At 41.4% G+C, this 12,826-nt stretch overlaps 1 protein-coding gene across 21 annotated transcripts in view; it reads right to left on the bottom strand.

Annotated features, from left to right (window-relative positions):
- Window positions 1–12,826, bottom strand: part of dab1a (DAB adaptor protein 1a) — a 389,113-nt gene that overhangs the window by 149,215 nt on the left and 227,072 nt on the right. For 5 of the 21 annotated variants that reach the window (XM_083563333.1, XM_083563319.1, XM_083563318.1 and 2 more), the window contains exon 1: window positions 7,493–7,873. The exons of 3 other annotated variants lie outside the window; for them this stretch is intronic. The gene's annotated coding sequence lies outside the window, so the exon portion shown is untranslated. Of the gene's footprint in view, window positions 1–7,492; window positions 7,887–12,826 lie in introns of those variants that run through there. 13 more of the 21 variants (XM_083563332.1, XM_083563317.1, XM_083563336.1 and 10 more) reach the window with 5 other exon arrangements.

The raw sequence follows: 12,826 nt of genomic DNA, 5'->3' as shown, positions 1-12,826 counted from the left end.
CTCATAACTGTGACACTGTTAGAAATTTAGATTAAGCTAAAAAATAAAAAAATGATGCTAGCAGGCCACCATTTGGATTTTCATGTTGCTGAGCAGTTCTTTGCCATATGTTCATTTGCATATCTTAAATATTTGTAAATAAATATCATGTGCAAACCTTGCTTCAAATAATTCTTAAAAAAAAAAATAAAGTAATTGTTTTCAAACAAGAGTTTAGCTTAATGCTATTCTTAGCTGCTGCTCTATTTATACTAGCATATAACTCTGTTCCTGCATAGAGTAGCATTTTTCTCCAAAAAAAATAAAATAAATTTGAATTAATCCTTTTAAACAAAATGCTTTTAAAACACCCTAACTGAATCCAACACCTATGCTCTGTTATATGTTGAAAAAGGCTGTACAACACACTAAGAAGCTGTGTTTAAATGTACACAAATATATCTTCACAAATGTAGCTTATTTTTCCTGACAGGGTTTTATTGCAGTTTATATCACAGTCGAATGATCAAATCTGATTGGTCATAAGGTATGAATTATTTTTGTCTGAGATGTTCCACAAGTTTAACTATGAACTGCTAAAGTGCTTGACCTTTTCTAAACATTGTAATTTTTGACAAATTGCTGTGGCATAAGCGGAATAACACAGTCCAGGTCCTGCTGATTATACAAAACTGATGCACTGCTGCCTGCGATGCATTATTTTTATATAACTGTAAAATCTCTCTTGTATGCAACAAACATGACCCAGTCATCAGCTGTTTCATGAGTGGCACTGTTTAGATTGCTGTTTTATTTTGATATTGATAGCCAAATGGCTATTTTATTACTATTTAAATTTATATCAGAGTTTTAGCCCAGGGGAGCATTTGACAGACTCCACAGTCAGGTGCTCACATGCCAGCATCAGAAATCTGGATTGGAACAAATAGAACAAAACCTGATCCTGCGTATCTGAGAGCGTGCGACAGATAAAAAGAAACAGAGGAACAGAGAATTTATATGTTCATGCATCCATGAGTCAATTTTCTCTCCAATCATTTAGCTATCCATCAACCATCGTCTTTCATTTATCTCACCTGACTGTGCTCCGGCACAGACATCTAGCCACAGAAGCTCGTTTCAGGCTAACCTCATACACTCTGTGTAAAAGCCATCGTGACTGCTGCCTCCCGCCTCCACTCTGCATCCCACTCGCTCGGCTATTGAAAAATGCAGCCTTTTCATTTCAGCTGCTTAATGGGAGCAGAGAGAGGCCCACGCATACTAAACAGCTCTGAAGCAGAACCCAACGGGGCACCGCAGAGAGGTCTCAGCTCGGATCGTACTCGCTCACGCCTTGTGTGTAAATGACAATAAGAACCGGCTTTAAAAAAGAGAATATAAGAACAGAACTAATTAAAGACAATTCACAAAGTCAGAAAGGAATTGTTCTTTCAAGCCCATCTCCTTTGGGAGCTATTTAGTTTTGTCGACATCCTGCTGCCTATGAGATTCCTACTAATTCTTAGGAAACAAAAGTAAGTAGCACAACACTGTATGCTTTTGTACACTACTATAAATGGCCCATGTCCTTAGAGACAAAGTTAGATGTTTTAATTTGCTTTATTTATTTGTCATGTGCCTTTCTGGGAGTTGCATCCAAATGTCAGAAGAAAGTGGATTATACAGTTGTGTCCCAGAGCAAGGCATACATATCATTTGGTGACTTCCAAATACTTGCTCATTACCAAAAGCTTGCCTTGAGAAAGACAGGTCCAGTGTGACTATATGTATGAAGGCAAATGTGCATGCTAGAAGAAGAGCTTTAAGTCAATGCGCTATGACTGTTACAAATGCTGCATTTCGGCTAACGCACTCCACGTTTGTTATTTTGCATGCAGGACATGCATCACGGACTGCGTTATCAACCATTGACTTTTTGTCTTAGCATTTTCTTCCCTATTCTTCTTAAGAGGAAGATTGGAGGCAGTAGAGCAGAGCATTCCTCCATACCGCAGTGACAGATGTGGTGAGGTGAGGGAGCGTGAACAGAGAGGGAGGTTAGTTATTGTTACTGATATATATATATATATATATATATATTTTTTTTTATATAGTGTTTTGTCTTTGGATCAACAATGCAATGTACATTACAAAAGAATTAGCAGCATAAGAGGCTACACAAAAAAAAGAGTAGACAGATGAAAAGGAAAGTGTGAGAGAGAGAAAGAGAGAGAAATTGTTTTAGAAATGTAAACTGTACAAATGTTGATCTCAAATGTTAATAATAATAATAATAATCTGCTATAATAAAAAACGACAAACAATTTTGTTTTGCATTTTTTCCTCCTAACCATACCGAAATGAAACCGATCCATGACTTGAAAATCGAGGTACATTCCGAACCGTGAAAAAAAGTTTTTTTACCGTTACAGCCCTATATGTCATCCTACAGAGCAACAGCAACACCATGGTGACAACAGTGCATTTCATAACCGAGTGTCAAAAATACAACTAATTACACAACATCTAGTTTTGAATATTTCAGAATATTCATCCTTGTTTTTACACAACCACTGACACTGCTCTCCTAACAGGAAATGCCATTTTTTAGAGTGGAAGTCTTACAATAGCAACTACTTCAGAGCAAATATTATACATTATACAAAGTAATATCTCATTCTTTTCTATAGAACACACACTATCAGCACTAAACCTACCTGAAGACAAATGTCACTGAATTTCAATTTCAAAAACTGTAAAAAGTGCTGAAAAAAGTGAACCATAAAATAGAAGAAAATATTGTTCATGAAATAAATGATAAATAAATTCAGTACTTGTTGCGCTCTCTCTCTCTCTCTCTCTGTATAGTTTTATATCTTGGTGGTTTAGGTATTGTTCAATAGTAAGATGTGTGTGTACAGTATGTTTGTGTGTGTTCTTGGTTGAAACAACAGAACAAAGTAAGAACAGTTTAAACCCATCAATTGTCTCCACATGTGAGTGATGCAGACTTTTTCAAAAGAAACAACAGTGCCTCTTCAAATATAAAGCATGCAAAATAAATATAATATTAAAAACAAACAATGGCCAAGGTTGTAATTGCAGCAGCTTAACCTCGACCCAGACTTTAGATGCTAAATGAGTATTTGTCCTTTGTGAGCTGCCACCACCTGGATGAGGGCATGACTTTAGCCCTAATTAGGAAGAGCAGATAATGTCACCCAGAACTGACAGATCAATATGTAGGACGAGGAACACTAGTCAATGCCTTCGCTTTGAGTGGGACAGATTTCTGAGATTGGGCATTCCCCTGCAGATCAGGAATTCCCTGGTGCATGTCATCTACAGGGAATACTGAATACATTCAGTAAAAATGTTATCCTGGGGGTCAGAGAGATGCAGTTGATCCAGAGCCTATTCAGGGAACACTGGGAACACATTTTTACACTCTCTGGCAATTTATAAGCCAATCTGTCATATTTATGGAGGCGGGAGAAATCGAGAGAACTGAGGCGAAATCCATGGGTAGAACATGTGAAACTTTGCATAGATTGTAACGATCCTGTATGGCAGCAACATTACCTGCTACAACGCAATGTCACAACAAGTTAGATTAATGGCTTATTAGATTTTAATGCCCACACACACACACACACACACACACACACACACACACACACACACACACACACACACACACACACACACACACACACCCCTCAGGAAATACTTTTATTCACATGAAAAGTTAAATCATGTAGATCAGATGCAGGAAAGCACTCCAGTAAAATGTACATGAAAGAGGGTTCTTCAAGACCACATCTTGGAGTCTGTGGTGTCTCAAAATAATAATATACTTTTGACTGGCATCTCATTTGAGCTCAAGAAAATTCCAGTCTTGCATCTGCCACTGCTTTGGAATAGTCTGCTTTTTTTTTTTGTCTACCATTTTCAAGGGAGGAGTGTTCATTCTTATTTTATCTCGCTTTATAAATGACTGTTAATAAGCAGGACAGGCAAGTATTAGTCATGCTCCAGGTTCTGAAAAGAACAGCATGGATCAAAACAAAATCCAACCTTGTTTTCCTCAGTTCTCAGGCTCTAGGAAAGCAGCCGGAGCTCATTAGCCGACTCTTTGCTTTACTCGCTAATGCAGCAGAAACAATTCCTCGCACGGATCCCCACTTTTGGTTCTATAAAGCCCCCAAAAAAACCAAAGCCCAGCTTGTAAGGATGACTAAATGAAGCCAGTATGGATAGCAAAACAATGTTGGCTTTGTAGGCCCTTACACACTGTTCCGTGTCTCCATGGACACACACTGTTGCCTGCTGGGACTATTCAGGCAGAAGGGGATGCCTTCCCGCCGACACACACTCAAAAGTCCGGAACACAGAACCCACGCTCGACGGGGGAACCCCATACTGGTCTGCTTCTGTCGATCGCCAGGTGGTGTGTGAGTAGGCCAGTGTGCCAACAGGCAACGACTGGCATGATGCCACCTCTGACTGGATCAAGACACTCTATTCAAACACACCACCTATAATAAACTCTGCAATGAGGGCACTTGTAAAGAGGCAGGCTAATACAGAGCACAGATACATGTGGACTGATAAAACAGCTAAAAAACTATAAAACTGGTCTACCATAAATGAAATAGAAATCAATAAATAATTATTATTGTAGAACGTGTCCAAAATGACTGAAATGGTCATCAGCAACACTCCAGCTAACCCATGATTATCCTTCGTGGTGTTAAGTCTGCCTCTACGTATTGATTTAGGCTGAAATAGCCTAAGGCTAAAGACATAAGTGCTTATGACAGTCTGTTTCCTTGGTGTATTATGATTACAGCCATGGACAAACGACTTGCCAATGACGGGAAGGTCAATGTGCAATGCGCATCAGGTCTCATCATCACGGTACTGACCTGGGACTGAGAGGTTAACTGTGTGGCTGCACCATTCTTCAAGGCAACAATTCCTAAAGCTGCGAAACCAGGGGGGCCACAAGACACATTGGGATCAGTGGTGCATAGAGGCACTGCTTTTGGGCATCACATGAGAGATGAATAAATTAGCTTAAAATATTCTTTCTTTCTCTGTGTAAGTGTGTGTGAGATTATGTACTGCATAGGTGGGGTTACTTGGGGTAATTGCCATTTTATTAGAAACACATACAATGTAGATTTAACATATTGATTGCATTACTCACCATTGGACCATGCTGACAAAATATTATTTATTATGTGTGTGTGTGTGTGTGTGTGGTGTGTGTGTGTGTGTGTGTGTGTGTGTGTGTGAGATGGACAAGTCAGAGGTTGGCTTGCTTCATTTTGCATAGTGACACATTGGCCAAGTGGGTAAGTAACTGTACACCAAGGCAAGCTTGAGAGCCTAGTTGACCAAACACATGAACAAAAATCACCTGCCAGTACAAATATAAATTATTCTACTCATGTTCTTGAAAGTGTCAGTCACTTCTTGTACAGTACCAAGTGCACATGTGATTTGCATTTTCGCAGAAAAAAAACTATTAAAAATAGCAAAGCACACAGCAACCTGAAAACGACAAGATGATAACTAAACTTTGAAAGAGTGCTTCCAGTGTTTTTTTGCAATGGATTTTAGATTGAATTGCATTATTTCAAATATGCAAAGACCAAATTTTTTATTCAATATTTTAACAACTTTAAATCTATCCATCAAGGTGAACTCAGGAGCTCACCTGGGAAATACAAATACAATTCTGAACATTTGGACACTGCTGTGACTCTCCCAACTAAAATGTGTCAAATGAGGCCCATTGCTTACATCTACAAGTTAGATGGAATTAATATAGTGAGAACCAAGAATATCTCACTTGTGAGCACTTAGTAAGGAGCCGGTGATGTGGTTAGTCAGATTCCTGCATAACATGGTGTTGCTTCCCCTAACTCAATGTCACGAGTCATAAAAGAGTGAGAAGTGATCACACCGCGCAGTGGTGATGACGCACTGCTGCTGACCTCATCACCGGAAATCCTGACGCGCTTTATCCTTCAGGCTGCACGAGCTCACCGGGGAAACTATCAACCGTTTGTGATGCTCTCGAGCGTATTTGGAGTTTTTTCTGCTCTCCTCGAAACGTTTCATGGTGCGCACCCTGCTGCCCAACATGCATAAGCTCTTAGAGGGAGCAGATATGCTTTCTGTCAGATCAAATAGACCTGCGCGCGCAGGGAGCTGGGGGTAGGTTGCATTCAATACAACCCTTTTAATTAGTGTGTGGGGGTGGAGGGGGATTAGTAGCCTGCACCATGTCTGTGCAGCGTGATTGGTCAATTCGTACTTCCGGGTAATTAGTTTTCTAAGTGTTTTAACGCAAATCCATTGAATTAACGCGCGTGCAGTTGCCTACCTGTTGTACGACGAATCGATTGCATGCATTAATAGTGGTGCGTATAAGTGGGCGGAACTGAAAAAAAAAACATCAACTGTTGCTTCTATTTCTTTTTCTCTGTTTTTAGTCATTTTTTCTGATCAGGAGACAAAAATTCAAGTTTGCGTCGCGCGTGCGCCCTCGTCTTTACGCTCAAGCTGACCGCACGTGAGGACAGAACAGGATCCCTGCAGGCGCTCGCGCACGCTGGCTTACTGACACGCACGAACGCGCGCGCGCGCACACACACACACACACACACACTACTCAACTGGCGCTGTCCTACAGTGCACCTGTGCGGAGATAGATTATATATATATATATATATATATATATATATATATATATATATATATATATATATATATATATATATATATAAAATGCAAAATAAAATGCAATAAATATTTTACGCACTTTGCGTATCTTCCTGTTCCCTGTCTTCCAGGTTCAAGAGGTGCCATTCCCCGGGGCAGGCAAAATCTTTACGTGCCACTCCGAAGAAGTCGAATGCGCGAGAATGGGCCACGAAACTCGCTCGCACGCGCGGGCACGCACCACGCAGACGCGTACGGCTCACTTTTCTGACCAGGCAAAGCGATCTCTAACGGTGTTTCATCCAACGCAGGGCTGCACTGAGAAAAAACCGACAATAAACCGTAAAGCCTAATCGACAATGGTTGTAGTGCGTGTGTGCGGGCGCGCGACATTCACAAATATATACGATATATTTGTCAACCCCTTCGTTCCGGTTTTGGAGAAGCGTACAGCCGGGATGCATGTCAATGCAGCAAAAAAACGCGCATCTCACACGGAGCACGCCTTCGCACGAGCGCGCAAAGACCGTCAACCGGTGGCATGGGATCAGTTCTTACAGAACCCCTCCGGAAACTACTTGTACAGACACTTAACAGATATTAACCTGGCCGCCGAATGACACATCCCTAGCATAATAATTAAATGCATACAAAATCAAATGCAGCATAAGGAATTAAATCAACAAACTAGAGTGCACGATTCTTATAAGAATTACACACAAAAAAAAATAACAATTAGAAAAAAAAAAGAAACCCGCACCTGCCCGGTCCTTACCTTTAAACTCGTGCGTGATGGTGCGGTTTCCATACTTGGCATGGTTAGAAATCCAAATGCGAGCTCCCTGCGCGGTCCACAGCTTTCAGAAAACGCAGTAATCCACTTTCCCATGCCCGACACAGCCGGCTCAATCAGGACTACATCCTTCCCATTGCAGCCGAAAAACTGTGTCGGGATTTCAGCGCTTTCAATCCTTTTTCCCACCGTATTTTTTCTTTTTTCTTTTTTTTCGGCTCTCGTAGCACAGCCTGCACTGAAGTTGCCTGGTTACCTCTGTTTTAAGGCGGCTGAACCCAGCGCTCTAGTAGCCTATCACAAGCACGACTGCGCGTTAACCCTGTGTGCGCTGTTCTGTCCTGGTTTCTGGTTTCAGAGCAAGAGCTGGGGAGCGAGTGTGAGGGTGGGAAGGGTGTAGTGGGTGTAAGTGTAGGGGCAGTACGAGCTCTGGCAAGATGCGCAAAAGAGGATAAGAGGAAACAACCGCAGGGGAGAGAGAGGCCATGGCCACACTTTATGATGACAGCAAAAAGAAGGTGTCATATTTTTAGTGTGTGTGTGTGCAGGAAGAAAATCCAGTGCCACTGCTTTCTCAAACACACTCCTAACAAGACTGGAAATAATAAAAATTCTGACAGCTGTATAGCAAGAGCTTTGAACCACTGAAACACCTTATCACGCAGTATATTGATTTCAGTTGCGCCTTCTGCTCCAGGAGGCACCACACCCTTTCAATTTCCAATCATGATTGGAATTCATACTCATAGGAGAACATTATACCAAGCTCACATGGTGTCGTGGCTTAGTCACATAACCAGCCAGAGTTAACCAAATGTGAAAAGATATACTGGGGTCCAAAGGTTTTAGACCTACTACTGGTTGCTGGGGAATCTGGCGCCTATCCTAGGGAATTCGGGCAAAAAGCAGGGGCCAATCACAAACACAAACGCGTTCACACAATATAGATTATTTGGAGATACTGATCACCATACAAATTGGGAGGACACCAAAGAACCTGAAGAAAACCCATGAACCTTCAAACTCAGATCACAGTCAAACAGAGAAATTTGAACCCCCAAACCCAGAGGGAAAAAAAGGCTTTCCACTAAGTCATCATGTCCCCTCTGGCATGTTATCATGTTAACTCCTTAAGTAAACCTTATCCCTTCTACTGAAGCCTGGTTTCAGAAGAAACATCAATAGATATTATCTAAAATTGGTCATCCGGCTTTACATAAACTTGTAGGATCAGAGTCAGCTTGACTGCACACTGTCATTAATGGATGTACCCAATGTTAAGAAACTCTGCATATCATATATATTTAACATAAAAGAGGATATTCAACATTAGTATTATTTTGTCCAACCATAGAACAGATATTGCATTGTGGATCCATAAGTACAGAGAAGGAAGATCTAACAGTTTACTGAGTGGGAACATCGATATGGAGGTGTTCTAATCAAGCTCCTAAAGGCAGCTGCTATAAGATTCCAAAGGCAGCATATTAGCATCCAACAGTCTAGTCTACACAAAATGAAATTATTTCTATAGTCAGTTGACATATCTTACTGAACCAAAGCAAAGTGGCTTCAGTAGAGTCTAATGGATTATTATTTGCAATCAAGCCTTGCTGAGAGGTAGTCAAGTCATGCTTGGATGCAGTCTGGTCTTGTTTAAAATGAGTTGGACTATGCTCAGAGATAGTGAACCCTTGCTCAGAGGCAGTCAGACTTTGCTGAGAGGCAGTAAGGTGTTGTTGAGGGGTAGTGAGGTCTTGATGAGAGGCGATCAGGTCTTGCTGAGAAGTAGTTAGGTCTTGCTCAAATTCCTAACAGTGTCAGCTTGGTGGTGCTGGGAATTGATCTTCTAAGCAGTTTGCCAAAGCCTCAACCACCGAGCTACCACTGTGCCTCAGGCCAATGTTGCAAGCTCTGTATTTGAGTCCCATTGAAATTGCGATCAAATGGAAACATATTTTCCTGCTTTAGCATCAAGGAATGAACAATAATAGCTGTAATGATTTTCCTTACTGCCAGATCAAGTTTCAATAATTATACCAGGTAACTATAGCAAACAATAATGAGTAAAGTTTGTAATTACTGCTATTACATCACCCTGTAAAATAGCCACAGTGCACCAGAGACTATTTAATATACCAATAAATTCAACTCTTATATATTAACCAACATTAACGCAGCACCTGGGGTCCATTGGACAAATTGCTGCTACTAAATAGTAACTTCTTGCTAGAAAAGACCAATACAGTACATTCTATTATTAAACAAAATGTACATATATCTACCCCAATCTTAACTATAAATAGTTTAAGACCTACAGGGTTACACAGATTTAGAATATTATTATTTCAAAAAATATTATTAACATCATTCAAAAAATGTAGAAATTGATAGCAACAACATGTTTTTAAAAAGTTGGGATAGTTGGCAGATGGCAATGTTCAACACGATGTAGCATCCCCTCTTCATTTAACAACCGTCTGCAAACATCTGGGAACTGAGGAAACCTGGAGATTTAATAAAGGAATGTTGTTCCATTCTTGTTTAATATAGGATTCTAACTGCATCCTGTGTCTTTGCTTGTGTATCTTTTCTTCCAAGATGCAGCTAAAAATCTTCAATTGGTAAAAGGTCTGGCAGGCCAGTTCAGCACCCAGACTGTTCTACTATGAAATGCTGTTGTAATAGATGCAGAATGCAGTTAGCATTGTCCTGCTAAAATATGCAAGGGCTTCCTTGAAAATGATATCATCTGAATTGGAGCAAATGCTTCTGTAAAACCTAAATATATATCTTTCAGCATTGATGTTAAACTAAGCACTGATAAGTTGGAAGGTCCCAACCAAAAAGATTTAATTTGAAGCATTAAGAATCCCACAACTGTTGCGAATGTGTCTAATCAGTGTTCTCTTTTGCAGTGAGCAGGGGAAAAGGACAAGAGGAGTAAGAGAAGGATGCAGGAGAGAGAGATACAGAGACGTGTATGTGTGTCCGTGTGTGCGCAAGTGCAAAAATCTAATCAAGAAACCTGGTTCTATTGGTTCCCCTGAACTGTTCGCTCTCCTACACTGGTGCCGAAACTAGGTAAACAGGATATGCCCCTGTGGAGTCTTCGCTGTTGGGTGAGCTGGTAAATGCGTTTATTAAGCTCCAGCAGACCCAACACCAGGCCCTCCTTTGGGTGCACGCTAAGCAGGAACAGCGGTAGTAGGAGCTGATCCGCGCCCAGGCAGACGACCAGAAGGCATTCCAGAGCGTGCTAGGCAGGCAAGAAGCTCCCACCACCCATCTTTTCTGGAGCGGCAGAAAATCTACCAGCTGATTGCATGGTGGAATAGCGTGCCTGAAGGGTGCAATCCTCCAGCGAGTGGGACAAACCCCGGAACAGCACCCCTGTTCCTTACTGCTTTCCTCCTGTTCTTCTGCCTCAGAAACAGGCCAATCTTCATGAAGCCAACCGCTCGTCACCGCGGACCTCCCCTTCTCTCTCCTATGTTTTATCTCCCTACTTCTGTCCCGCAGATGGGGGACTCAGACCACACAGGTGTCTGCTGGCATTGCGGGGAGCATTGATCTAGGAGATGGAGTTGGGGTGATGATCCGGATCTCAGTGGAGCCACAGGCCACCCTCCGATAGCTAGAGCATACCGCATACCAGTGAGTATCCAAGGGGCTACACACCAGGCATTGGTGGATATGGGCTGTGGGCAGACTTTTATCCACCAAAGCCTGGTTCGGTGCAAGCTTTGAATACTGCACGTCGGGTGAAGGTAAAGTGTGTGCATGGGGATATCCACAAATACCCACTAGTGGCCATCACTGTACAATTCGAGAAAGAAAAGCATAGCGTTGAGGTCCCGCAAGTCTCCACGGGATTTTTTAGTATTATATGGCCGGAAGCCATGCGGAGTGCCTGATGTCATCTGCGAAAATTGGGAGGACGTTCACCTAGTAAACTAGGGAACCTTGGGACAACTAACTCTGGAGAATTTGCTACAGGCACAATCCTGGCTGTATAATAGGGGCGAACAGCTGCGGGAATATTCACAGGGAGATAAAGTCCTCGTATTACTACCTACGTCTAAACTACTCGCAGAGGGGCAAGGATCCTTAGAGGAGCAAGTTGGAGGCATCGACTATGTAGTTAGACACACAGATAGGGGCAATGCACTTCAGGTGTATGACCTCAACCTCCTGAAACCATGGAGGGAGGCAGTGCCTGTGTCTCTAGCAATGGTGGTTTCTGAGAGGAAGGAGCTTGGACCTGAGGTAAGGCCAAAATCCGTGCCAGAATTGAAGCGAATTGCCTGGAGCTGTAAGTGCAGGATAGCTGGTACAGCACCATAGAGAAGGAGTGCCTGGCTATCAAGTGGGTGGTCCCCACTGTTGGGACGAGCCTTCACTCTCTGTTTGGACCACACCCAGCTCCAGTGGCTCCATCGCATAAAAGATAATAACGTGTGGATCACTCAGAGGTCCATCACAGAATGAGGCATGTTTTTAATGCAGTGCCATCTAAAGGTCTAAAGGTTACGGGCATCCAATATTGTATTTTAGCCTTGTCCCTTGTTTATTCTAACTCTAAGATGCTCTTTTTTTTTTTTATACATAATCAGGTTACTGACCTGTTGACAAAATGTTCTTCCAGCTCTTTTTTGAAAGTACCACTTACTTTTCCACTCTGTTTTGGAATTGGGGTTGTATATGCATAGTAGATTTAGTACAAGTAAAGCATTACACACTGAAAAGCAAAACTTGCTTGAATTGCTGTTCTGTTACAAAAGCTTTTTTTCTTTCAAATTAGCTAGAAATTCTAGATGGCTGGATAGATAGATAGATAGATAGATAGATAGATAGATAGATAGATAGATAGATAGATAGATAGATAGATAGATAGATAGATAGATAGATAGATAGACAGACAGACAGACAGACAGAGACAGACAGACAGACAGACAGACAGACAGACAGACAGACAGACAGACAGACAGACAGACAGACAGATAGAACACTGAACATTCATTCTTGCTCTTAGATGTGTATTCATTCATTCGCATGTTATGGGAAATAATGTGTGCACAAAGAATACAAATTAAATCAGTCTTTAAAAAAAGTTAAGATTAATAAACAAGGCCTTCTGTTTTAAAAAATAATAAATTGACTAGCATTCTCAGTGGGATGCCATATAGCACACACATGTCTGCTGCTTAAAATTCTAGAACCCCCAAAATGTAAAACACCTTCCCACGTCCCTGCTGACAACACAAATATAAACTCAGAGATAAAAAAAAAAAAAAAAACCTGTATTCATAAAGA

This window comes from Silurus aristotelis (assembly GCF_946808225.1).
Source record: "Silurus aristotelis genome assembly, chromosome: 15".
NCBI classification, from domain to species: domain Eukaryota; kingdom Metazoa; phylum Chordata; class Actinopteri; order Siluriformes; family Siluridae; genus Silurus; species Silurus aristotelis.
Note: the sequence above shows the minus strand (reverse complement) of the source record. Positions and strands in the feature narration are given on the sequence as shown.